The sequence below is a fragment of the Apodemus sylvaticus genome, chromosome 14, assembly GCF_947179515.1.
Source record: "Apodemus sylvaticus chromosome 14, mApoSyl1.1, whole genome shotgun sequence".
NCBI classification, from domain to species: domain Eukaryota; kingdom Metazoa; phylum Chordata; class Mammalia; order Rodentia; family Muridae; genus Apodemus; species Apodemus sylvaticus.
The window spans coordinates 38,104,452-38,130,178 of NC_067485.1; the positions used below are offsets into that span (position 1 = coordinate 38,104,452).

Here is a 25,727-nt window from a genome sequence, read left to right on the forward strand (position 1 = left end):
GGTTTTTCTTAACGCTGATTTTTTTTACACAGTCAGTTAATCTAATTTTTTTTTTCTCTCATCTGGTACAAATACCATGAGGAGTGTTACGTTCCTTTTTCTGTTGTAGCACACATTAGTCATGGCTGCCACTGGAGTAGTCAGTGTGATTCAGATACAAACAAAAGCCATCCAAAGAGTTTGGGAGCTTTGAAAGGGTACAGGCAATGCGCCTCATGTGCTGGCCCTAGGGACCGGACAGTGAGCATGACAAGGTCCCTGGCTCATGAGCTGACCTCTCGGTGCAGATGAACAGCTGGTGCCTGTCTGCTGTAGTCCAGCCCTCTTCTTGCTTTTAGAACCATGGTATAACTCAGTGTTTCCATATTTTATAAATGATTGTGAATGTGGTTGATGTAAACCAATTTTTAAAAATTATTTATTTTTAATGTATATTTGGTGTTTGGCCTACATGTATGTCTGTGTGAGGGTGTCGGAGCCTCTGGTACTGGGGTTATAGACAGTTGTGAGCTGACATGTGGGTGCTGGGAATTGAACTCGGGTCCTCTGTAAGAGCAGCCAATGCTCTTAACCACTGAGCCATCTCTTTCAGCCCTGTAAGTAAATTTTTTTTTTTAATATGGGTCAAAGATCAAATGGGAAGATGAATGTCTGTCAGAAGTGAGGAAAACTCTCAGCTTGGTAGATGCTCTAATTCCTTAGAAACCACCAATTTTTCAGTTTTAGTATAATATCAAACAAAGACTATTCATAGCTATCTGAGAATGCTGTTGCCTGATTTCTCATTTTGCAGCTTTGTGTCACTATGAAAATAGATTTTCTTTATACACTTCTGCTGAGCAAGATATGGTGTCAGATTAATAACAGCCAGTAGAAAATTCAGCTGTCTTCTATTAAGCCAGACATTTTTTTCCCACCAATAGAAAACAATGCCCTTCTTGTTACTAAATGTTTTGAGAAATTTTTTATTATTTTTATGTTTGTAAAATATTATAAAGTATTAGTTTAGCTTGTAATGGGTGATAGTTAAAAAGGAATTAAAATATTTTGTGGGTGATACTTTAAAAAGATTTAATTTTTTTGTACTATATGTATGGGTGTTTTTCCTGCATGTATTGTCTACGAACCACTTGCATGTGTACCAAGGAGCCCAGGAGAGGGTATCAAAACCCCTTGGAACTGGAGTTACAGATGGTTTTGCCTTGACACATGGGTGCTGGGAATCAAACTAAAGTTTTCTGAAAGAGTAGTGCTCTTAACCACTGAACCATTTCTCCAGTCCCCTAACGCATTATGTTTTCATGAATTAGGATTCTTAAACATTTCTAAGAGCTAATATTGCTTCATATAAATCATGTGAGGAAAATCTCTTAGGACTCATCAGTAATTTTAAAATTTATTTAGTCTAAGTATCCTGGGATGAACTGCCTAACAACCAGTCCTCTAAGGAAATTTCTCAACAAATCTGCCTTCTAATAGGTTGAAAGTACACAGTCAGTGTTTGCGTTGATTAGATTTATGTGGTCCAGGAGCCTTTTGGTCTGTGTGAGGTACGGTTTTAAGAGGTACCCCTTGGTCTATTTAGTGGCTCAGGACTAACTCAGGGTTAGTTAGTTCAGTATGCTCTGCCAGGGGATAAAGACAAAGGCTGAAATGGACAGGGCCATTTTCCGTGTCCCATCTTCAGTTTTCCATCCCATGTTCACAGAATCCTCTAGGTTCTGGGTTCCTGACCTCAGCTCCTGATAGAACATTTTACCACCATGACCTGATGCTCATTCTTTATGGAAATGTAGCTTTCAGCCCCCAGCATGCTCAGAGGCAATCAGAAGTGCTTATCTGACTCCTCGTCTACCTGGACATGAAGAACACAGCCCGTCCTACTTGCTCTCCTGTGGGAAGCCACACCAGGCCAAGTCCTCAGTCTGGAAGTGTTCTCAAGGTCACACATGCAATCTTTTCCCCCTCCAAAGCCTGAATGTCCTTAGTAGTCTTCAGAGATAATAGCACTAGACCCATCGGTCATCATTTTCTTGTCCTCAATTTTCTTTTTCAGCTTCATGTAATTTTATTCCCGAGGCCCTGCGATCCCTTCCCATGGAGGCTTAACTGGCCCCATTTAGAACCAATTTTCAGCTTAATATTTGATGCATTCTTTCAAAATAACCCAACCATTTTTGCTCTAGAGTCTTTGTGCCTTTGGATTACATAAAACCCGAGGCCTTGAAATGGAGCGAAATGATAGGGGTGGTGTGTGTGTGTGTGTGTGTGTGTGTGTGTGTGTTTAGGATGTTTTTGTTTCATAATTTGGGGGGACAAACAGAGAAGTCTTTAGAAACTAGTGGAAGACATTTGTTTCTGAAGAGTTAATTTCAGGGTATAGTTTAGTCATTAATGGAGAAAATGGCATGGATCCCTTTCTGTTTCTCATATCACTCTGGGCCTTATGGGTGAGGGTGGGTTACACGAGTCAAGAAGGCCTAGATTTTTCTGGAGATTGCTTTCTTCCAAAGTCTCTTGGGTGTCTTATCTCTGTCCCCAAGCCCACCATCTGTAAGCTGACCCAGCTCATATGGATAGGACACAGAACCATGCAAAGCTTTTCTTTCAGAGAGAAATTTTCATTCCTGCGTGACAGGCTAGATGGAAGCTCAGAAGTATAGCTTTGTTTTTCTTTTTTTAAAGGAGAAAGGCATAGTGCACCTGGTATTTCATTGAGTGATTGACAGACATAGGTATTGGACTGTGACCATGTGCGCCTGCGCATACACAGTCCTACACTCTCTCTCTCTCTCTCTCTCTCTCTCTCTCTCTCTCTCACACACACACACACACACACACACACACACACACTACTGAGGAAGTGGGGAAGAAAGCAAGTACACGGTTTGGTTACCAGGAACCACAATTTTAGAAGGAGAGATTTTTTGACCCGCCTAAAACCTGTTTATTTCCCTGATCTGTTTTAAGTTTTTAAAATGTTTTACCCACTGTTCCCTTTTCCACACAATTATATGGTGTTTGTTTGTCTGCTTATGTTTTTTTTTATTGTTTTACTCTGAAATGTCATTTTTAGTTAGCTTCGGTGAGGTCAAGTATTATATGATGAAATTTACCTCTCATCTCCATGATGTTTGACTTAATGGACCAACTTCAGTATCCTGTGGGTGGGGCCTTGGTAGAGTCTTTGGAGTTTCTTAGGGGTTGGAGGAGGGGCTTGGTAATTAACTAGCAATTAAGGGTTTTAGTTGGCAGCTTTGGGAGTTGGTTGGGTTAGGGAGTTTGTATGAGCTAGAAACAGGGATTTCCCCCTTAGGGATGAAATGAGGTGCAATCCAAAAGAGCAGAGGCTTAAAGATGCCTTAGTGTTCCTTGCAAATATGTATGTAGTAAGCTTGTTTATGTTGGAGTCAGTTCAGGAAGCTATCACAAAGTGCCATACTCTTGGTCCAAGAGACCAGTACATTTCAGTCTTCAGGAGCCCAGAAGTCTAAGATGAGGGTAAAACATGGCCTCCCTCTGGTAGACATATTCCTGTGCCTTGTGGCTTGTAGTCTGCCAACCTCTTTTATTGAAACATGGTTGTAAGTGAGGGTGGGACGCTTGGCACTAGCTTTATGCATGGGGGCAGAGCCCTCGTGACCTCATTACTCCCCAAAGCTCCCACCCCACAGACACCAGCACATCTCTGGGGTAGAGTTTCAACATTTGAGTTTTAAATGTTGATATCCATCCAGTCCACAACCATGACTATGACATCCAGACAAGCATCCAGTCCACAGCCATGACTGTAACAGACTTCAAGCTATCCTCATTCCCTGTTGCTTGTAAGGATGGCTTAGAGGAGTGAAGTTAACAGCACTGTCTCCTAGAGCCTGGGTATGCTGGCCTAAGCCTTTAGTCTCAGCACTGGGAAGGCCGAGGCAAGTTGGTGTCTTACAACACCTGATTTCCAGCTTTACTGTAACACACTCTCACAAACAGTACTGCTACAGAACCAGAAACAGACAGTAAGGTGGGGTAGAGAACCCAGAGACGCCCCCTTCATCTACAGCCATTTAGTTTTCACAAAGCTTTTAAACACTGAAGAAAGAGATGAACAAGGCTACAGAGTGAACGGAGCTCGTTTTGCTCAGGATTGCCTTAGTGTCTCCTGTGCATCCACACTCAGTATGCTTCTCCAGTTTTGTGAAGAATGGCTTGGCATCATTCTGGAGATGATATTCAGTAGCACCAGCATTTTCATGACACAATTCTACCAGGCTAGTCGAATGGGAGGTCAGTTTTCTTCTGTTGTCTTCTCCATTTCTTTCTTCAGTGTTGTAAAGCTTACCTGTAGAGGTCTACACAGGTGAAAGAATTAGTCTCAGTTTCTATCGTATTTTTTGGCAGGGACAGGGGGCGTCAGGGAGAGTACTGGCATTCCATCATCATGTTTCTGATTTTTCAGTCTATTCTATCTCCCGGGACCTTCCAGTCAAGTCAGCATCACATTTCGTTTGTATAGAGGGTTAAGCATTATGCATTTTTATTAATTCTCTGCTCCTTTCTTTGGATGATATGCAGAGACAAATTGAATTCTCTTGTCATCCTAATAAATGCTGAGTTGTCAAGGATATATGAGCATTAACAAAGTATAAAATGAAGGGAGGCACCAGTAGGCAGTGGGAGGTGAGGTTTCACCAGAGCCTACAAGAAAGAAGAGCTGGAAGAACTAGGAACTAGGAAGAAGAGAGTTTGGAACATGTGTTTTCTTTTTTCAGTAATGCAGAGTTTAACAAGCAAATGCCGGTTTATAAAGGTAAAATGGGAAGTCCTGTGTCAGCATGAGGTGTTTAATTTTGATTGGGCATGTCAATTAGGTGATCCAAAGAGGGCTTCTGATTGCTGGAGTTCAGTACTTCAATAGCTGGCCCATGGTAGTCAGCCTCAGGAGGAGGAAGAGGCCAAATAAGGGAATGGACCTTGGTGGCGAGCTTTAGGACTCTAATGAGTTTTTGGCAAGGCAGAGGGAATACAGTAGGGAAAAGCCTACCAGAGCTGTGCCCACTGTGCCCACCATGCTCATCACGACTACCATGCCCACCATACTCACCATGCTCACCGTCCTCACCATTCCTAGCATGCTCACCATGCTCACCATGCTAACCATGCCTACTGTGCCCACCATGCGCACCATTATCACCATGCCAACCGTGCCCACCATGCCAACCATACTCACCATGCCAACTGTGCCCACCATGCCAACCATACTCACCATGCCCACCATGCTCACTATACTCAAGCTAGCCAGAGTTCGTTCAATCAGCACCGGTTGTGTCCATGGTTTCAGAACTCAGGCATCAGAAGCCCTGGCCTCAAGGAATTTTGGAGACATCCCAACATGTATCCAGTCACTGGCACTCCGCTTAAACTGTGTTTCCTCTCTAGGATTGCATCTCCATTTACTTTATAACCATGACTAGATAGCCTTCTACTTCTAGGGCTACATTTAAAGTTCTTGAAAAGTGTCACAGAATGAGAATTACCCACTTACAATTCCTCACAGCCCTTTGGTTTCAGGATTTCTTCACATGTTAAGTGTTATAAATGATGTCAAGATGAACATTCAGTGTGATTCAGAACTCACCAGAACCCCTGGGCACAAACGTATCCTACTGTCACGTATCACCTGTTCTCCTATTATCCTTTATTTTCTCATTTTAGAGGAGATCTAGCGAGGTAGCCTAGGTTGGCCTTGAACTTGCAGTCCTACCTCAGGACTTCAACTTTTAACTTCCGGGATCACAGGTGTGGCATTGGGATAAGGAATAAACAAAGTTCTGTGTGAAAGGGATCTTTTCCACACAAGCAGTACAAATATTGACTAGTGTCTGATGTGTAGAAATCACGTTTTAAAGTTCTGGTGTTCTCTTGGATTCTTACCCATGGAATACTCATCCAGGAGCACTTGCCTGAAAGGATTGAAGTGCTTGATAAGTGGTACACACACACACACACACACACACACACACACACACACACGGACTTAGGCATGTGTAGTTAGGCACACTAAAGATCACAACAAATAGGACAATTAAATGATGAATTCCTTTAAGAATTCTGACCCACTATACTGGCCAAAGCTACAGAAGGTTAGTGCATGTATGTGGCACACTACTGTTTCCCGCACCAGGCGTTAATAAGACAGTGCCTTCTTCCCCCATAGGTGGAATATCTAGAGGAGTCCTGCAATATTTGCTGAGCTCTAGCTGAGGATGCAGACACTTTGACACGTTCAGCTTCAGACTTGGAATCTCTTGTGGTTAGCAGCTGAAGGTAAAAGCTTATTCTGTTTATTTAAATATGAGTTAATCGTTTCTGAAGCATGCGAATAAGAATATATGTGCTTTGCAATATACAATCCACTGAATAGATTTATTTTGGGTGCACATGTAAAGTGCTGAATGTCCGATCTAGGGCCACCTGATGGTTAAGCAGGTGGTTTGTAACTGACCTACAACCCCAGCCCCAAAATTTGGTTTCTTAATGCTGATAAAAATCATTATAAAATACAAATTTAAAGAAAGAGGGAGAAATATATATGGTACATTGAATGTAGGGAGTTATTTATCTTAAATATTGCTGAGATTCTCATAATAAGGGTCTTCACATCCTCTTTTGATGTTCACAGTGATTGTCCTATAACATAGAAAAGAAATTAAAAAGTACTCCCCACTTCAGGACTGAAGAAGCTGATAAACTATAAGAAAACATTGAAAAATGTAAACATTGCTTTAAAAAGCAACAGGAAGTGGATGTAGATTTGCTCACACCCTAAGAATTCAAGGATCCAAGGGACTGAATGGGCAGGGGTCCCTTCTCAGACAGCCTAAGTAAATTGTTCTCTACTGTGTGACATGGACAATATTTTTGTAGAGAGGGGAAGTGAGGAATTTCCGAGTGTGTTTTGTTTCCCACTCTTCCCCTCTCCTTTTCCTCACTGGGATTGTTAGTAACTTCCTGCATTCAGCTCAGGCTGTCTACTGTTCCTTTTCTGGTCACTCAGCCAGCCACAACAGCAGCTGTAGCTGGCCCCTCCCTTACCCTCCCCTCCCATGCACTCTTATGTGGTCTTTGTCACCAGTGGCAAGGTAGCTGCATCTCAGGTCCCATGCTCTGGCTCTCCAATCCCTTTCCTCTTTTGCTTTTTTTTAAAAATAAAATCATCATAATTATTGATGTATGTGGGCATGTTTGTATATATATTTGTATGTATATATGTGCATATGTATGTGTATATGTACATGTGTCACTGTGTGCATGTGGTGGTCAGAAGAAAACCTGAAGGATCCTGTTGTCTTCTGCTATGTATGTGAACCCTGGGGATCAGACTCAGATCCTCTGGCTTGTGACCAAGTGACTTTACCTACTAAATCACCTTCCCAATCCTCTCCTTTCTCTTTGCTGTTCACCAGCCTGCTAGTTTTCTTTCTTCCTTTCCTGTTAATTATGTTTTCTGCCTGCTAAGGACTTCTTCCTTTGATGATTTTGACTTAAGAGAAAATTCATATGCCTTCCAGTTTTATCTTTCTTGAATGGTGCTTGAGATTGAACCCAAGGTCCTGTTCATGCTTGACAAGTATCTACCACTAAGCTAAACTCAGATTCCTCATGAATTTAAAGCTTTGAGTTCAGCAGATGTCAGAATATTTACAAAAGTTCTGTGAAGATCATTAGAACATTTCCCATCTCCCCAAAGCGAAATGATATATCTGCTACTGCTTACTCTTACTGCCTATCTACCCTCAATGTCTAAATCATTCGTCTAGATTTTCTCTCCTTTAGACATTTCATAGAAGCAGGAATCACATGATTTGTGACCTTTGTGTCTGGTGTTAGACAGTATGTGGTTTTCCAAGCTTGTTCCTGGATGTCTGTTGCAGCATTGTGGGTACTTCCTTCCTTACTGAGTGGGTGACTTATTTTGGAGTGTGACACTGGTTTCTTCTGGATTTGATGGGGGTCCATTTGTTAATTGAGGAGTACTTGAGATGCCCCTACTTTTTAATCGTTTTGAATATACGGCTGTGAACATTCTTGTACATATTTTTGTGTACCTGAGTGTCAATTCGATAGGTGATAGGGTAATTCTGTGCTTAATAGTTTGAGATACTGTCAAACCATTTTCTTCAGTGTGTGTGTTTGTGTGTGTGTGTGTGTGTGTGTGTGTGTGTGCGCGCATGCATGTGTGCAGGTCACACTTGAGTGTCTTTTTCAGGTGCTATCAACCTTGTTTTCGACATAATGATTTTCAGTGGCTCTCAACCTTCTAAATGCTGCAGCCCTTTAATACAGCTCCTTAACCAGAAAATTACTTTTGTTGCTACTTCATAACTAATTTTGCTACCATTCTGAGTTGAAATGTAAATATTGTGGGAAGTTTGCCACAGGAGTCAGGACCCGCAGGTGGAGAACCACTATGTTAGGCTAAATTGGCCGGCCCAGGAGCCATAGGCATCTGCTTGTTGCTGCTTTGCTAGGGCTGGGATTACAGTTGTATGCCGCAATGCCCAGCTTCCTACATGCATTCTGAGGATTAAATTCAGGTTGTCTTATTTGTAAGGCAAGTACTTTACTGATGGGCCTCTCTCCGCTGCCCTGTAGGACCTCCACCCGAAGGCTTTAGCAGCTTATTGTTCCACTGTTAATGTATGGGGCATCAGCTTTGTCTCTGCCTGCCCAGCACATGTGGCTGCCTGTCGTTCTTTTGGCCACCCGAGTGGATGCAGAGCACGTGTGCCTCGGAGGTGGGGGTGGGGTGGGTCACTTCCTCTAGGGAGCTCTACTGCGCACCCTGACTTTCCCTGTCCCATATGCTTCCTTTAAACGGTGAGCTTATCCTTGTGATGTCTCTCATAGCACTGAATTATAATTGTCTGTTAACTTTATCTTCTCCATCAGGGTGTGAATCTGTTGAAGAGGGTACTAAAACACTTCCTGTGGCATCTCCCACGTTAACACAATGCCTCAGACACTTATTTTGGTCCCATTCCTTTTTCTCCCTTTCAGAGGTTAGGTGAGCTGATAGGTCCGGCCTTCAGAGACTCTGTTTTCACTTGAGCCCTGCGGCAGCCGTACAACAGGATTCTTCACCGCAACACATTTTTCTGATGATACCTTCTGTTACGGGTGGGCACAGACTGTCTAGCCTGTGTGTTTGACTTCTAGGACATGATATTCTCTCCACTGCAGTGCTAGGATAGTACTGTTTCTAAATTCACCAGATGTTGTTTTAAAAATTAAAACGAACAGCCTGGGTGACATTAAAAAGAAACATCCAGTAACCATCATTATTTAAATATTTTCATTAGTGTAGAGCTGTCGTGCAAAGTGAGGGGGTTCGTAACGATGATTTTGATAGCGTCTATCACATGCTCTGACCATACTCACTTCCCCACTGCACAAAGCTTTATCTTTCTCCTGTATCTTATCCTTTCCCTTCTCTTCCCCAATTTTAGTTCCATGTCACATGTATAGGTCTGTGTATGCGTGTGTGTGTATGTGTGTATGTGTGTGCGTGCGCACAAGTGCATGTGAAACTCCAGCTCCACACAAGAGAAGCATGTAGTATTTGACTTTCCAGGTCTGGCTTAGTGTCTTTTATATTATGATCTTTTAATTCCACGCTATTTTTTTCCTGAAATAACAAATGGTTCTGTTTGAATTGAACTCCTTTCTGTATACATAACACTTTCTCCTTATGCATACATCTAATGATGAACACCCAGGCTATCCTATTTGACTTTTTAAAGCAAGGCTGATTGAGAACTCTTGGTTCCTTTTTCTAAAACAATGCCAGTTACATGCACTAGACTCAAAAGTTTTTAGATGTGGCATGGAGTCAAGGTCAGGGTTGTGTATGTTGATTTGGGAAATACTGCTGAGTGTGGACAGTTTTGTTAAAGATATAGGAGACAATTGATTAGCATCAGAGCTGAGCAGATAGGGACTGGTACTATAGAAGAAAGCTGGGTGCTGCTGAATCAAACATAATTAGAGACTTTAAATATAACACTGAATTAGAAAGTACATCCAGCTCCAGAGTCGACTCATATTAAATTATAATGTGTATAAATATGGATTCAATGACGTATTCAAATTAGTTCTTTTGAGTGATTCTTCCCCAAAATATTTGATCTTAGCATCAGCATTCAGATACTTTTCTCCCTGTTATTTTTCCTCTTTTAAAGGTTTGTCTTCCAATTTTTTTTTTCCTACATGGAATGAAGCTATGATTAGAGAGAGCCCTCCCCTTACTCTGTGGTGTTTTCCATGACTTCTCTGAAGTGTCTCCAGTCTCTTTCCTCTGGTTCTACAAGCTACTGGAACAGAGAGGAAGTGGGGGAGGGAAAGATGGAGAGAAACACATGCAACTTGGACCCAGATCAGTGAGAGAGTCCTGGGCGGGGCCGAGACGAGCTTGGCAGATGTTCTTCTCCTGTTTCGCACTTGCGCACGCCTGTATTGCTGCCTGGAATTCCGCTAGCATTTCCCTCATTCCTCTAAGATGTTTCTTCAGCTTTGGTAACAAACGTTAGTTTTAAATAGGAGCCAGGAATGTATAGTTAAAAAAAAATAATGTGCAAACACGCTTAGAATGGTTAAGTTACCGTTGTGGTCTGACTGGTAAGGGAGGTTATGGGTGCTTTGAACACAGTGGCAAAGTGGGGCAGAGTTGTGTCATTTTGGCAAATTAGTCCTTAAGAGTCTATCTTTCATCATAGATAAAATAGATACCTTTTTTTTCTATTTATGGAGTTTTCATATCAATACATTTAATGGCACATGGCATTGAACAAGTGGTAGTGGTTTGAAAATTGCTCTCTTTCAATATTTGAAAAAAATAGCTCAATAACCTTACAGTAAACATAAGTGTTCCTATGAAATATTCATTCAAACCAGCTATGTATTTTATTTTATTCATCTTGAGCTAAGATAAAACTGGCAGCTGTATATTTTTTTTGGTTTTATATATATATAGTAATAAAATAGGAAGGAAATTTCAACATGTAACTTTATATAGAAGATATAGTATGAGACCCTGTGATACTATATACTTGATAAAAGTCTATTGAAATTGGGTGAGAATAGCAAGGAACCAGTATTATTTTACTTGTCTATACAAGTAACTGAGAATTATTTTTAAGATATGTATGTATGCGCATGTATATGTGCATGTACACACGCGTGTGCGCGTGCGCGCGCGCACGCGCACACACACACACACACACACACACACACACACACACACTCTCTTACTCAAACATGTCCAAGTCTATCCAAAGAAAAAGGTCCCATACAACCTTCCTAAAAATCTATTCCTATTATTTGAAAGAAAAAAAAATCCACTTTTAAATGAATACAGGTTAAGTAGGTATAAAGATTACCCCATACCCTACATCCTCACTCATCCAGCTTTCCCCAAACTGTCTTTTCCCCTTTTTGTTGTTTGAGGTTCTCCCACTGTGTTGTCAGGCTGGCATGGGACTTACTGTATAGAACAGAATGACCTTGGACCTGCAGAAGTCCCCCTGCCTCTGACTCACAAGTTCTGGGATTATAGGCATGAGTGTCCACTGACATCAGACATTGTCTATAATACCCTCAGTACCATAATCAAAGGTAGGATGCTGATATCATTAGTTTATACTTCTGAAGCCTACCCTGGCCATTTTTTATATTTATATTTTGTTTGTATTGATTGATCAATTGATTCTATAGCCCAAGGTGCTCTTAAAGTTGAGATCCTTTTTCTGATACTTCTTGAATGGTAATTACAAGTCTGTGTTACCATTCTTGGATACAGTAAAGGAAATGAAAGCTGGAGCCTGAGTCCAGGGCTTTGTGCTTGCTGGGATGGCCTCTGCCCCCTTCCGTCCTAGTGGTTTTTGTTTGTTTTACTCTCACGCGGATGGTGCTTAGCTCCAACTTGCTGTATAGCAGAGCTGGCTTGGAACTTTCTGTTGTTATGCCTCTACCTCCCAAGTGCTGGGGTTATGGGCATATGCTTCTTCTTAGCTTGTTGTCAATGGGCATGCTTCGGGGAACTCAGTATGCTCCCTAGAAGAAGCTGTGACGTCATACAGCCTTTGGATTAAATGGCAGCTCTGCCCCCATGTCCTCCTGAGAACCTCACTGAGCATCTGTGGAGGGCCTTTCCTTTATCTGTGAAAGGAATGCTATAATTTTGTGAAGCCACAAGAAAAGAGCCTTTTCAGGAAATAGTTGCTTTAGGCTTGCTATCCTCCCGTGGATTTCATTGAAATCTCAATCGAATACTATATAGTGTGTGGTCACCTCTCATCCAGTAACAAGTGGCTATTTAAAATTATGCCGTGTATACGCCTGCCTGCCTCCATTTCAATGGGGTAGGCACCTCTGCTCCACCCTTTTCCAACCTGATAGACTCACTGCCATTACTCCCCCTTTGCACATTTGATTTCTCTTCTAGGTGCCTCATGTAGTGTGCCTTCTGTGGGATAGCCTGTGCTTTAGGTTTAAGTTAATCCTTTCTCTTCTTGCACTTTTTCACTTGCCTATTTGGGGTGTGTGTGTGTGTGTGTGTGTGTGTGTGCATGTGTGTACATATGTTTGTTTGCAGGAGTTGCCTCTCTCCTTCCACCGTGTAGATCCTGGGAATCAAAGTCAAGTCATGAGGCTTGGCATTAAGTTCTATTGCCTGCTAAGCCATCTCACAGCCCTGTTTTAAGTGGTTAACAATCTCGTTTTATAAGTATAGTATTAATTATAGTCCTGGCCAGTATCCATTGCAAACCTAGGCTCATGCCATTGGCCATTAAAGATTTCTACACAAAACTCATCCTCTAGGACAAGGACACACAGATCGGTCATCTTTCCATTGCTATGACAACATGTCTGCAGCAATTACCATATAAGGAAGAAAGACTTACTTTGGCTGGTAATCTCACTTTTGTGAGGTTTCTTTGGCTCATGAGGTGTCGTTTCATGGACACGTCTTTCCCTGTTGCTTTGAGCCTCTAACAACAAAATGTATCATGGCTGGAGAGTGTGGTAGAAGATGCCATTTCACCTCATGATGGCTAGGAAGCTAAAATGGGTAGGTGGCTGGGGGTCCCAGTGTCCTCTGGAAGGACAGACTTCCAACGGACCGACTTCCTCCTATAGGCCTCACCTTTTAAAAAGTTCCACCCCATCTCATTTTGTTCCAGGGGCAATTGACCTAACTTTTAATACATAGGCCCCTGGCAGATTTTCTAGATCCAAACTTCCCCCTGCTCCGTTGTGCTGGTACAATACTGTTGCCCGTTTGCCATGGCCTTGGTGAGTACGGAGAGCCAGAACCATGCGGTGTGACCCGAGCACCACTCCTCCTCACCTGTCTTCTTGGGCATAATCATAAAGGTGGAGGGAGTTCTTTGCCTTGCTGAGGGTCATCTGTCCTTCAACCCAGAAAGTGTTTAATTCTGAGAAAGTTGTGTCTTACCCAAGCTAAACACTTTCTCAAAAACTTCAATCACTATGCTTTGGTAGAGGAATAAAGGTGCTCTCATGAGACAGAATTTAGTTTTTTTGAGGATAGAAGTTCTAGTGTGCTTTGTTTTTTTTTGTGTATTGAATAAAAACTAGTGCGGACAGTAAATGCTGTCTTGCTCAGCCGTCCACCCTCACCTCTTGCCCTCTCTGCTTGCTGATCTATTGAAATCAGTCTGTATCTTTTCACATACATCCTTTCCTGTTTTCTAGCTTCCTATTTTTATGAGAACCTAACTTTGCTGTGTTTAAGGCACTTTCAGACGTTCCTCTGTTTCAAAATATCCCTGCATGTATTTGTGCGTAGAACTTAATTTCCTGCTTTTCCTTTCAGCCTCAGTCAGGCAAGTCAAGACTGAAGTTGGGGTGAAAAGTTCACTCTCCGGAAGTGTAGCCAGTGCCCAGAGCAACTCCTCATGCCCCTCCCTATGCCCACTCCTGGATGTGACACTTTGGAAAAGGCAATCAAAGAAAGGCAATTGCTGAGGTCTTCTTGATGTTGGCTCTTGATCTCCTGTGTGTGACCCCGAGCTCGCAATGAATGCGTGATATTCACAACTGGTCCAAGGACTTGCTATAAACCTCTTAAGTGTCTGCCTCAGGTTTTTAAGGTGGAAAGTTGTAACCTGCAGTCATTGTAGTGGCCAGAGATCAACACTAAAAATAAAACAGGAAACAAGAAGAGAAGAACATGGATAGAGGCAAGGTGCCTTAGGTGTGATTAGAGTGTGTTGTCTCATAAAAATTGTGTTTGGCGACTCTGTGTGCATGCACACCTGTATACCTGTACTTTCCTAGGGCTCTGCTTGCTTTCACCCGAGCCCTTGTTGGTGTATACATGACCCCTGCCTCCCTGGTTCAGGCTCACCCAAAGTGCCCATGCGTGTCCCTGTGTGCATTATAAGACACATTGTTATCTTGTTGCAATTGCAGTTTTTAATTTATATGAATTATAGATCCCATTTATCTCTTTGAATCTCTTCCCCTGGGCATTATATTTTCAGTTGCTCTTTGTTGTATATACATCAAGTTCATCTCATGCAACTGCTCCTAGTGTAGTCTGCACTTCCTTCACATTCTCCCCCAGGGTCAAGAGTCACACTTTCTCTGTGTCAGCTTCCCAAAAATGTGACTGCTACAAGAAATTTTAGACACATCCCTTATGGGAGACCATGAAGAAGTGGGTATTTTGGATCTAAACTAATGCATTTACTATTTCTTACTGTATACAGACAGATGGGTGCATGCTCTCTGGGAAGTTTTATGAAGTTCCCTTAGACCCCTTCTCATCAGTACAGACCATGCCAGCATGAGTGTTAGATACCCACTTTCCCCCCAGCCCAGGGCATTATTAAACTTCCTACTTTTCCCTCTTTCTAAGGTGAATGTATTCGCTTTAATTTCTTTGATTATTGATGCGCGATTATGTCTTTGTATTTTTCCTTTGAAGATTATTTCTTCTATAAATTTCCTTTTGCATTTATTTAAAAAATTTCCACTGAAACTGTTTTTTATGTTTTTTTTTTCTATTTATACATTGGTACCTTTTGTATACTTAGGGAGGCCTTGTATAACTCTTCCCCATTGCAAGCATATCTTCTCTGGTTCTTCTCTGTAAACATTGATAACCATATGTGTGTATGAGTATGTGTGTGTACGAGTACGTGTGTGTGTATGTGTGTGTGTGTGTGTGTGTGTGTGTGTGTATTCCTGCCAAGGCTTGCAGGAGGAGGTCAGATGACAACCTTGGTTGTCATTCCTTCTTCAAGACTTACTGTGAATGCCTGGCTAGCTGTGGATTTTCCTGTCATTGCCTCCTGTTTCTCCTTTAGGACTTTAGGAGTGCTTTGGGCTTTACAGAGCTCTAGAGAGTTGAACTCAAGTCCCCAAACTTGTGTGGCAAATTCAACAGAGCCATCTCTCCAGCCCCTTTATACTGTTTATTGAACAGAATTCTTCAATTTTGATGTAATTCTATCCATTGGTATTTCAGTTTGTTCTGTTAAAATAAGAAATCTATAGTAGGTAGGACCAAGTTTCATTTTCCATAGGTGGCCCTCCTCTGAGTGTCATGGCTACTTTTGTTTCTCTGATGGGTCCCTTTGTCTTTTTCCTCTTTCAGGTTCACCCTGTTTTGCCGCAATACTGTTTTATTTTTGTTTGTTTGTACACTTAAGTCTTATTTAATTTGTTATAGCATCAGAATACTTATTAATTCAAGCACTCTTCTAATATCTTAGAGCTAATATGTAACAAACATGATAATCCATATACTCTATGAAATAATGCTGAAATCGCTACAGAAGCTGAGGATTTAGGATTGAGTTCTTTATTTTCAAATTGGACCTTGGTATCCATGGATTTTACTTCTCCATGTATATTTTTAAATATTATTAATATATTAAGTTTTCTAATCTATAATCAAATTTTGATGCAAATTTACCTATAAATGTCAGATTTTAAAACCACTATCTCTCCATTTATTTCATCACATTCTATGAACCTTCTTTTATTATTTTCTTTATCTATCTATCTATCTATCTATCTATCTATCTATCTATTAAGGCAGGGGTTCTCTCTGTAGTCCTGTTGTTTCTGAACTCTCTCTGTAGTTTTGCCTGGCCTCAAACTCAAGAGTTGCCTGCCCTGCCTCCTGTGTGCTGAAATTGAAGGTATGTTCCCCCATTGCCCAATTATCTGTAAACCTTCTTTTAGCTTAGGCTGTTCTTCAAACATAAGGAGATTGCTACATTTGGATGCTGAGTCTACAGTGGCCCATGTTTTAAGGCTTGGTCCCTATCTTGCATTGTTGGGAGGTGGTGCAATTGTTGGATGGCATGGCTTCATAGGTGGCCTGTTATTAACGGAGGTTATGGAACCCCAGTCTCTCTGCTCCTTCTCTCACTTCCAGGCTGTGATGTGAACAGTTTTGCTTTGCCACACACCTCTGCTATGACATGCTTTTTTGCCACAAGTCCAGAGTAATAGAGCTACTCTATCATGGTTCTAGAACCCCCAAAACTACCAGGACAGAAAGAAACCAACACACATACCTATAAAATAAACAAGTGAAAAACAACATTATCTCTTTATAAATTGATCCTTTCAGCAATTTTGTTACAGCAACTAAAATATCAATTCACACAAAATTTTTTTCTAAAGATGTGGAGCTAATGTATGAGATAGATGAATAATTCCTATAATCCATAAAAGGATTCTGAAATAGCTATAGAAATTGAGAATTTAGTATTTCTCATGGAAATAATATTCTTTGAGCAGAGTATAATTTCTTCTAAGAAATATCTCAAGGATAATGTCAGATGCCTTAACATGTCATAAGCAAGATCATTAATTATCATGAGTTAGGTAAAATGACTCATTTAAAATTCAGTTAGACTGTAAGAGAGTCTTGAGTTGAAATCTGGTTTTGTATTCTCAATCAATGGCTTTTGCTATCAAGCCGTACCCTGTATCTATTTCTCTGTAATTGCTTGGCCTTTAACGCGTGGCCTCAGTCTAGTAATTAATAGTAAGGTTTGCTTTAGATTCTTGTGAAATTTGATTCTCTCCTCTCTGAGGATCACACAGACCTGCCAAAGTCATAGATAGGAAAAAGGATTCCTATCAGCCACTTACTGGTGTGTGTGTGTGTGTGTGTGTGTGTATGACATTCATTTGTATGTACATGTGTATGTTGAAGCCAGAATTCATTTAACACTGGGTATCTCCTTTGGTGCACAGCACCTTATTTTTTGAAGCAAAGTTTCTCAATGAATTAGAAGTCTGCTAATTAAGCTAGAGTGTCTGTCCAGCATGATCTAAGATCCCACTGTCTTTGAATCTTGTGCCCTGGTATTATAGGCACGATGCCCACCATACCAGACTTGTTCTGTGAGTGCTGAAGCTCCAATCCTAGGTGTGTTTCAGCTTGGAGGGACAGGTATCCTGGCAGCTGGAAGCCAAAGACTACCACAGAGTCATACTGCACAACAAACCTCACATATGAGATTCTTTGTGAAGAACACAGAAAGGTAGCCCATGCTCAGGAGAGAAGCAACAAAGAACTAACTGGGAGGCAGGGAATAGATGATATGGTTCCTTGGGTGCAGAGTTTTCCAGGTGGACCTTTTCAAGGTGTTCTGGGTTTGGTGGGATTTTGTGGCCTGATTTGGGGGTAAGCTCAGGGAACTTATGGGGTTTGTGATCTGATCTTGGGGTTTTTACTCTGTAGGGAAGAGCTTGGCCACCCTTGTCTGGAGGGCTGGGTCCTTACACATTGCAGCAAGCACTTGATTGATTGGGCCATCTTCCTAGCACTTGAGCCAGAATTGGGAGTCATTTTCCGCAATTACATCTCTACAGTCAATCTGTGCTTGTTGGAGACTTTCAAGTGTGTACACAGTGGAGTTTACACATACATGTGAGCACGCTGATGGAGTCTCTGAATGCTGAGTATGGGCAGCCCATCCAGCAGGGATAGAAAGGGTCTGGTAGTCCTTACCTGATCTTTACAGTGGCATCACCCAGCCTACAGAGCCTGAAAGGATGTAGCTCTGAGTCAATAGAGGTGGTTTTTCCTTTCTGACACACATTTCTTTTTCTTTCCATAAGGCTTGTTGAAATATTGCTTTTGCTGTCTTTAACCCACCTAATTTCCCCCCAGATAAGGTAATTTGGGACAGAGATGAGTACTCTTTCTTTTTTTAGGCAGACTGTCAAACCCATAGGGAATAATTATGAGACTAATTCTTCTGTTTTAATGACATCAATTGAATAACATCAGACAGTCAAAGCCTACATGATTTCACAGCATTTTAACACTGTGCATATGAATCTAAATAACATGGCATTTCCCTTGTCACTTAGAGTATGTCTGTGTAGAAGGGCTATTAAGTTATAACTAGATTTTTTAAAATGTGTGTGTGTGCGTGCATGTGCACACATCTGTGTGTCTACAATTCTGTGCCTTTTGTAGTTGCAGTGGACGTAGCTTCATGTATTTCCTGACTGTCAGAAAGATACTGGTCTGCACCAATAGCCAACGAGGACATCACACTTCCTTATCAGATGACACAGAAATGTTCCTCAGCTATCAAAGCCACTCTAATCCTTCTCACCATAATCATAAGACTCAAGCATCTTCTTCCCATTTTTTAAGTTAATTTTTTAGGTTTATATTTCTACTTAACCTGCTAGGGTTTCTTTACCCAGATGTTCCATGCAGTATCTCAACTGAGTTTCAAAGCCAGACCATTTGTTAGCAGTACATTTATAGGTTTAGAGGCTACCTTTTCCCAAAGTCTAAGCCTCAGGTGTGGTTTGCTAGTCTGTGTGGGTTTCTTATACTGTTTCTTTCTTCAACTTTTGACACTTCATTATTTTGAGAGGAAGCTTCACGTAGCCTAGAATCGTCTTGAATTCCCTCTGTAGCCAAAGATGACCTTGAACTTCAGATTCGTCTGCCTCTACTTCTGGAGTACTTGGACTTCGGGCACATATTGCCTATCACTGTCTCACAATGCAGGCCTCATTAGTTGGTACAGTAGCCCCTAGTTTACTGTTGTCCTTTCACACTGCTGTCTAAAGCCTACCTGGATTCTAGGGTTAAATGTGATCATTTGTCATCTGTCCATCTTGGGTGATATTTAATTTCATGTCTTGTTACTGGGATAAAATATGTTGACAAAGAACTTAAATGAGAAAGGGTTTATTTTGGCTTTGATTTCAAAGTACAGTCCATCATGGTGGGAAGTCGGGGGCATCAGGAGCTTGAAGCAATCAGTCACATTATATCTGTATTTAGAAGAGAACAATGCATGCCTGTACGGCCTCATTTCCTTTCTTCAGTTACATAGTTTGGGACCTCCAACCCAGGGAGTGGTCCCGTGCATGGTGGGAGGGTCTTCCCATATCCATTAATGGCAATCAAGATAACCCCCATAGCCATGCCCAGAGGGCCACCTTCCAAAGCCTCCAGATTGTATTAAGTCGACACTTTACACTTAATTTCTATGGACCTACCTTTCCCCCATTCATCAAAGTTTAGGCAGGTTCAAAGAACTTGAAGAATTCCTCTGAGAGTTAAGTGGAAAACTAATGTGTGATGTCAGTATAGCCTCCGGTCAGCAAAGGGTACTCAAGTCATACTTCCCCTTGCATGTGTTGAATGTCAATTTCTTTATTTTTTCCCAGAAACTTGGCCATCTCCTACTTGCAATTGATTCTGGAAACCTTAATTTAAAAAATTCCATCCCACATTTTACATTCCCCAGTTATATAACTGAATATAGTTTGCATATTCTTGCATACTCACGATTCCTCATTGTGTATATTCTATATATTTCTGTCTTGTTCACGCCTTTATTTCTTTGATTTTACCTAACTTAAAACATGCCATTTTTGCCATGGCTGCACTAGAATATATGTTCTCTATGTTCAATGATTATGCCTACAGTCTTAGTTGCTACAGTCTAAGATAAACAAAGGAGCCTCAGATAGCTTCCTGAGGCTTTAGTATTGGAACTCCACATTCATTTACACAGACAGTGAGTCCTTGGATTATTCAGTATCTGTAACAGTCACAATAAGAAACGGGGAGAGTAACCTTGTAATGATGAAGGCTTAACTAAGGGGAAGGTAAATACTGGTATGATTTGAGTGTGAAGTGTGCCACATGGGCTCATGTGTTTGAACATTCGCTCACCAGTAGGTGGCACTGTTTTGGCATGCTGTGGAATTCTTAGGAGTCGTGTCCCATGGTAGAGGAAATGGGTTCTGAGGGAGAGTTTATAGAATTTCAGGTTTATAGCCTGTCCCTACTTCTTATTCTGTCTGTGATGATGATCCACAGAGATGTAACAGGCTATGCTGTGGGCTTCTAGCACAAAGGATGGAGATCCTGGCCTCCCACTTCTGTGATAGAGTATACGCCTGTGGACTCTGAGCCAAAATTAAGTCCTCCTTTCCTTGAGTGGTGTTGTTAGGTATTCGGTCACTGTGGGAAGAGTAGCTAATACCAGTTACCACTAGCATGGTCTGCATCATGCCCCACAGAAGCCTTTAACATCTCCACACAGCAGAATCTTCTTTTGTTCGATCACGAACTTTCTTCATTACTTTCTAACTGCCCATTCTATTCTTGTCTTACTTTTCTTCAGCCAGAATCCCAGCTCCTGTTTCTACCTCAGCCTTCACCATTCATGGTCATCACCCAAGTTCACGTGTATCATATTCACCAGTCCTGCTTTATCTGTGCATTGACTCAGCTTTGCTAAAGTCCATGCTAGTTCCTGGCCCTGCGTCCTCGCAGTCTGCCTCTCGTGGGCATGCCTCCTCACCCAGCCGAGGAGCAGTGGAAGACCGACTCCATCACGTTATCAGGTTTCCCATTCTATGAACGGAGTACCCCTTGCGTTAGTTTTCCATTTCAAATCCAGTGTATTAAATCACAGTGCAAACAGCACACTGCGCATGCTGCAGTCCAGACTGACCTCCATATTTCTGGGAGCTCTCCTTCCACGATACTTTTGGGCTGCCATCTGCTAAATTCACTTCTCTGTCTGCATCTGTCTACATCACCATGCTACCATCTCATGAGCACATGAGAAAGCTCTCAGTGCTGCCTTAGCCTCTATTGAACAAGCTGGGCATTTCTTAGTGTAGCATGTTAGACTTGTCTGAGATGAGCAGTGTTATGTTACCAGCTATGATTCCCAGATGAATCCTCTGCTCTAGACAAAGTGTGCATCTACTATTTCATGACAACTGTGACTCTACAGCGAACATGTTCCCAAGTTTTCCATGCAGATCTAGGCTGAACCCACTGCCTTCCCTTGTTTAATTTATAGTTTCTCAAGGGAAGAGTTCCTTTACTGTTGCTCTTAGAACATACCACCCTTTCCCTTGAGTCTTTATTTTATGCTGTGATCCTCACTTGCTGTTCGTCTTACTTTCTTCCAATGTTACTCATCTTTAGGAGATTATGTTCTTCTACCCCACTAAATTGGAGAGTACCACAAAGAAAGAAATTTTGTTTTCTTGGTTTTCAAAACAAAATATTAAATCTGGTGAAATAACAGACACTTGTATTCTTCATTTATTTATTCTGTCTCTCTATCTCTGTCTCTGTCTGTCTCTGTCTCTGTCTCACTCTCTCTCTCTCTCAGTGTGTGTGTTGAGGTTTTACAGTTTGTTCTCTTCTACCTCATGAGTTTTGAGGATCTTCTTAGGTCTTCAGGCTTGACTACAAGTCCATTTTTTCCTAAGCCAATGACAATAGCCTCATGGTAGGCTGGGGTATGAGGACTTGCTAAACTGAATATGTGGAACTCAACTCGAGCAACCACAGAGACAACTAGAAACATTATAAATTTATTGTGTTGTCCATTATAGTTGATATGATATTATTGCCCAGTTTTATGAGTATTGATTTCATACAGTTTAGGGGATATTTTGCTTTTGTTATCTTACCAAATTTTGCCAATCACAAACTTCTTGACATAAAGCACTTACTTAATCAAGACAAATAGAAACTTCCTGCATTCAGCTTCCAGTTATAGCATTCTGATGATGAGACTTTGGGCAGACATTCATCATGACTCATCACATCTGAAGTTCACGGAAAGATCTCAGCAAAAAAGAACAATCTTGCTAATGTCACCTGAACATTTAGGAATCTCCTACTACGGAAAGGGAAGAGGAATCCAGGCTTAGAGATGTGTACATTACCAGAGCACAGTGCCATTATTTTAATTTTTTCCACTGAGATGAAGGCCAGCCACTTCAGTTGGCCCAGGTAATTGGAAGCATTGAAAAGTAGAAACTAACATATTGATAATAGCTGAAATGTGTTTTAGCCAGCGGTTTTCTACATATTTTATTGGTCAGATTTATATGGGTATAAGGTGCTGTGTTTGTGCAGCTTGTCTTCTGAGCTTTTTTTGTTTATTTTTATTTTTTATTTTTGAATCAGCCTGTGGGTGGAATATTGGGTTTAGGCAAGGTCCAATGCAGTGTTAGATTTCTACTGAGTGTAGCAGGACAGGGAAGTGAATATAATTTTTGAGTAATCTGCTGAGAAGCTGGAGTAATAAAACATCAATGCTTAAATTAATTTTTAATCCTACAGAGTATATATCCTCTCTCTCTGTCTCTCTCTGTCTATGTCTATACATGAATTCACTCTTCATAAAGGTTTCCAGTTTTTGTAATGAATTCAACTTACTGACCTGGACCACTTACTTAAATCTTAAATAAAACCTGAATCTAAATATAGTAATAAGAGACTACTATGCTTGCCCTTGCATTTTTGAGTATACATCACGATTTGCTATAATTTTATTATTTTACTCAGTACCATATTCAGGAAGCAAGAAGGTCACAGAACTCCTGAGTGCTGAGCGAATATTGCTATCCATTTTTGATGCATTGTCCTAAGACAGGAAGAGTCTTGGAATAGAATTCTAAGAAATTTATAGCAGTCAGTATTGTCCTCTAAGCCCTGAAGCATCAAGGAACAAAAGTAGTGATTAGACTAGATTGTCCCCAAGGCTGTCGTAGATGGTTGTGCCCTTCATTATTATTGCTTTTGTTTGTTTCAAAGAACTTACTACTTAAGTTCACCTCTTGTTTCATTAATATCTCTTGCAAAACAAAGCTGGTGTCTGACAATGTGTAAGGAGATAGAAACAGCCTGTTTCTAGGGACTAGAGCAACTGCTAAGGTGTTCCAGACAGCCATGCCCTGGTGTTCCTGAACACACCAGACTGATCAAAACCTCCCTCTTGTTGATATAAAGGTGTTTTTACAGACTGGGTTGATTATAGGATAGGGCCTGTCTGGACAGAGTCGCAAGATGTAACAGTGTGGAGGTGATTGTTTCAAACTTCTATTCTGTGTTATTATTAAAGACAACACTATGGCAGCAGAGGCAGGAAAGAGCTAATGTATTGTTTGCTTTCTGAATCCAGATGCTGCATCTGTGGTTGATTTAGTGCCAGGTCAGTTTGATTAGCCTTGCTTTTCAGAGACAAAAACTAAGGCTTAGCAAGGTTTGACCTTCTCATGGTCACACTCTGTCCAGGTGTGCCTGTTTGTCCCTCAGTCCTCAGCTGTTTCCACTGTTTCTCCTCATATCAAAAGCACTCATGGGCTCCAGCACTCTGTCATTCATGCTGTACTGTGCATGTGCTGAAGTTTACTACCAGATGTTTTCTGGTGTTGTGACTTAATTAAACGTTGAATAATAACGAAGGCACACATTGGTAGGATGTGTGAAAACAGTGTTTACACCTGCCAGAATCATCTCACTGTTATGTCTATCAAGGTACAAGAATGCAAATTGTTATGTGCTAGACTGAGGTGCTTTCTACTGTCTCATTCTTAAAATTAAGGCCCAACAATTCCAACCGAGAGAAATGAACGGTTTTTTTCAATTGCGTTTTTCCTTCCTTAACACTCACAGAGCAGCCCAATTCCCACTTCCAAACATTTTCTTTCTTCAGTTCTTTTAGGTCCTAATGTCACCCTAGGAACACTTCAACTTATGGAAAATGAAATATCTTTGGGTTGATGTCCCTTATCACTTTTTGTTGTGTGCATTGGGTCATTTCTTGCTGCCGTGGTAAACCTGAAAGCAGCAGCTTTGGGGAGGGAGGATTTATATGAGCTCACAGTTTGAGAGGGGACAGTCCTCATGCTGGGAAGGCATAGAGGAGTTCATGGTGGCTTGCAGATGGGATGGCAGGAATGCGGGGAGACAGGAAGTGCAGGCTAGAACTGGCCTTGGCTATGACTCACTTCCTCTAGGTGGGCTGGAGGAAGTGTTGAGACATGAGCACATGGGATATTTCATATTCCAATATAATACCATAGTATCCACATTTATGATGTTAAGAGTCCACTGTATGTTTAGTCTGTTTTTAATTTTAATTCCTAAGTTTGCTGTTACATCTTTGATTTTAAAATGATTTTGGCCAATTAGGGTTCACTGGTTAGGATAGTGATTTGGGATAGTGCTGTGGATGAAATCTATGATCCTTACAGATGCTATACAAATGCTCTGATGTATACCCTCAGTCTAAATGATGATTATAAAAAATTTTCTGATTTCAACTTCTAGGGCTTTTTGGTACAATGTGGTAGTATCAATGGCATATTACGATTTTAATTTGAAATGAAATGTATCAGAAAGAGAGTAAAATTTCAAGTCATCAATTATCTGCATCCCATTTCAATGTCTAGCAAGCTACATCCTTGGGACAGCCAGGTGGAGAAGATGAGATATACAAAATTTCTCCCATTCAGAAAGTTGTAATGGACAATGATGATTAAGTTAATTTTAATGATTTCCTTTAATAATCTGTGTATTTTTCTTAAAACATTATGGATGGATTTTTCACAACTGGGAGTCAGATTCTATGGCTAGAAGAAGACCTAATATGCATTCCATATGTTGGAAGCTCTGGGAGTGCTCCATCATCTTTGGAAATTGTGCAATAATGTTAGTGACTATCATCTTCTATGCTTCTGAGTCTGTATTATAGCATATACATATTCTAGTATACTATATAGCATTCTAGTATTATATATGTTATATATAATACTATACTATATAGAGTTGCACACACTCATTGAACCCCTGTTTTGCTGCTTAAGTGCATCTTTGACAAGTGAATCCAGTAAGCAGCAGCCACAAGCTCACACTAATTTAGCTCAGAGTGAGCACCCAGGGCATCTTGAGTTGTACAATTGCTGTGTAAAGTCTCTTTGTAGTCAGGGTATAGTACTACAGAAAGTCATCCTTGAAAGCCCTGGGGAGCTCAGCTGCCTGTCTGGTGGCTGTCTGTCCAAGTTCCTTAAGGCAGAGAATGGAGACAATGGCTCAGTGTTTTCTGGAAGCAATATTGAATGTAGTCAGTCCCAAGTCTGGAATAATTTGTTTAACTGGAGGTTTTTCTTCACAGCGAATACAGTTTCTTTGGTATGAAATTCAGCACTCATCTCTAACAAAAGTTTTAAGCTTTCCAGATTCTTATAGCTACTCCAAGATACATATCCAAATGCCTATGCTTCTTTTCTTTTTTCTTTCTTTTTCTTTTTTAAATCACTCCTTTTATCTGCATTGCTGATTTGTTATCAGTAGTAACACATAGGAAGTTAGGGGATATGTGTGC

At 41.0% G+C, this 25,727-nt stretch overlaps 1 long non-coding RNA gene across 2 annotated transcripts in view; it reads left to right on the plus strand.

Moving 5' to 3' along the window:
- The window catches only part of LOC127665154 (uncharacterized), a 191,761-nt gene that overhangs the window by 51,809 nt on the left and 114,225 nt on the right, over positions 1-25,727 (plus strand). For both annotated transcript variants that reach the window (XR_007973324.1, XR_007973323.1), the window contains exon 2: positions 6,209-6,318. This is a non-coding gene — a long non-coding RNA (uncharacterized LOC127665154). The remainder of the gene's footprint in view (positions 1-6,208; positions 6,319-25,727) is intronic.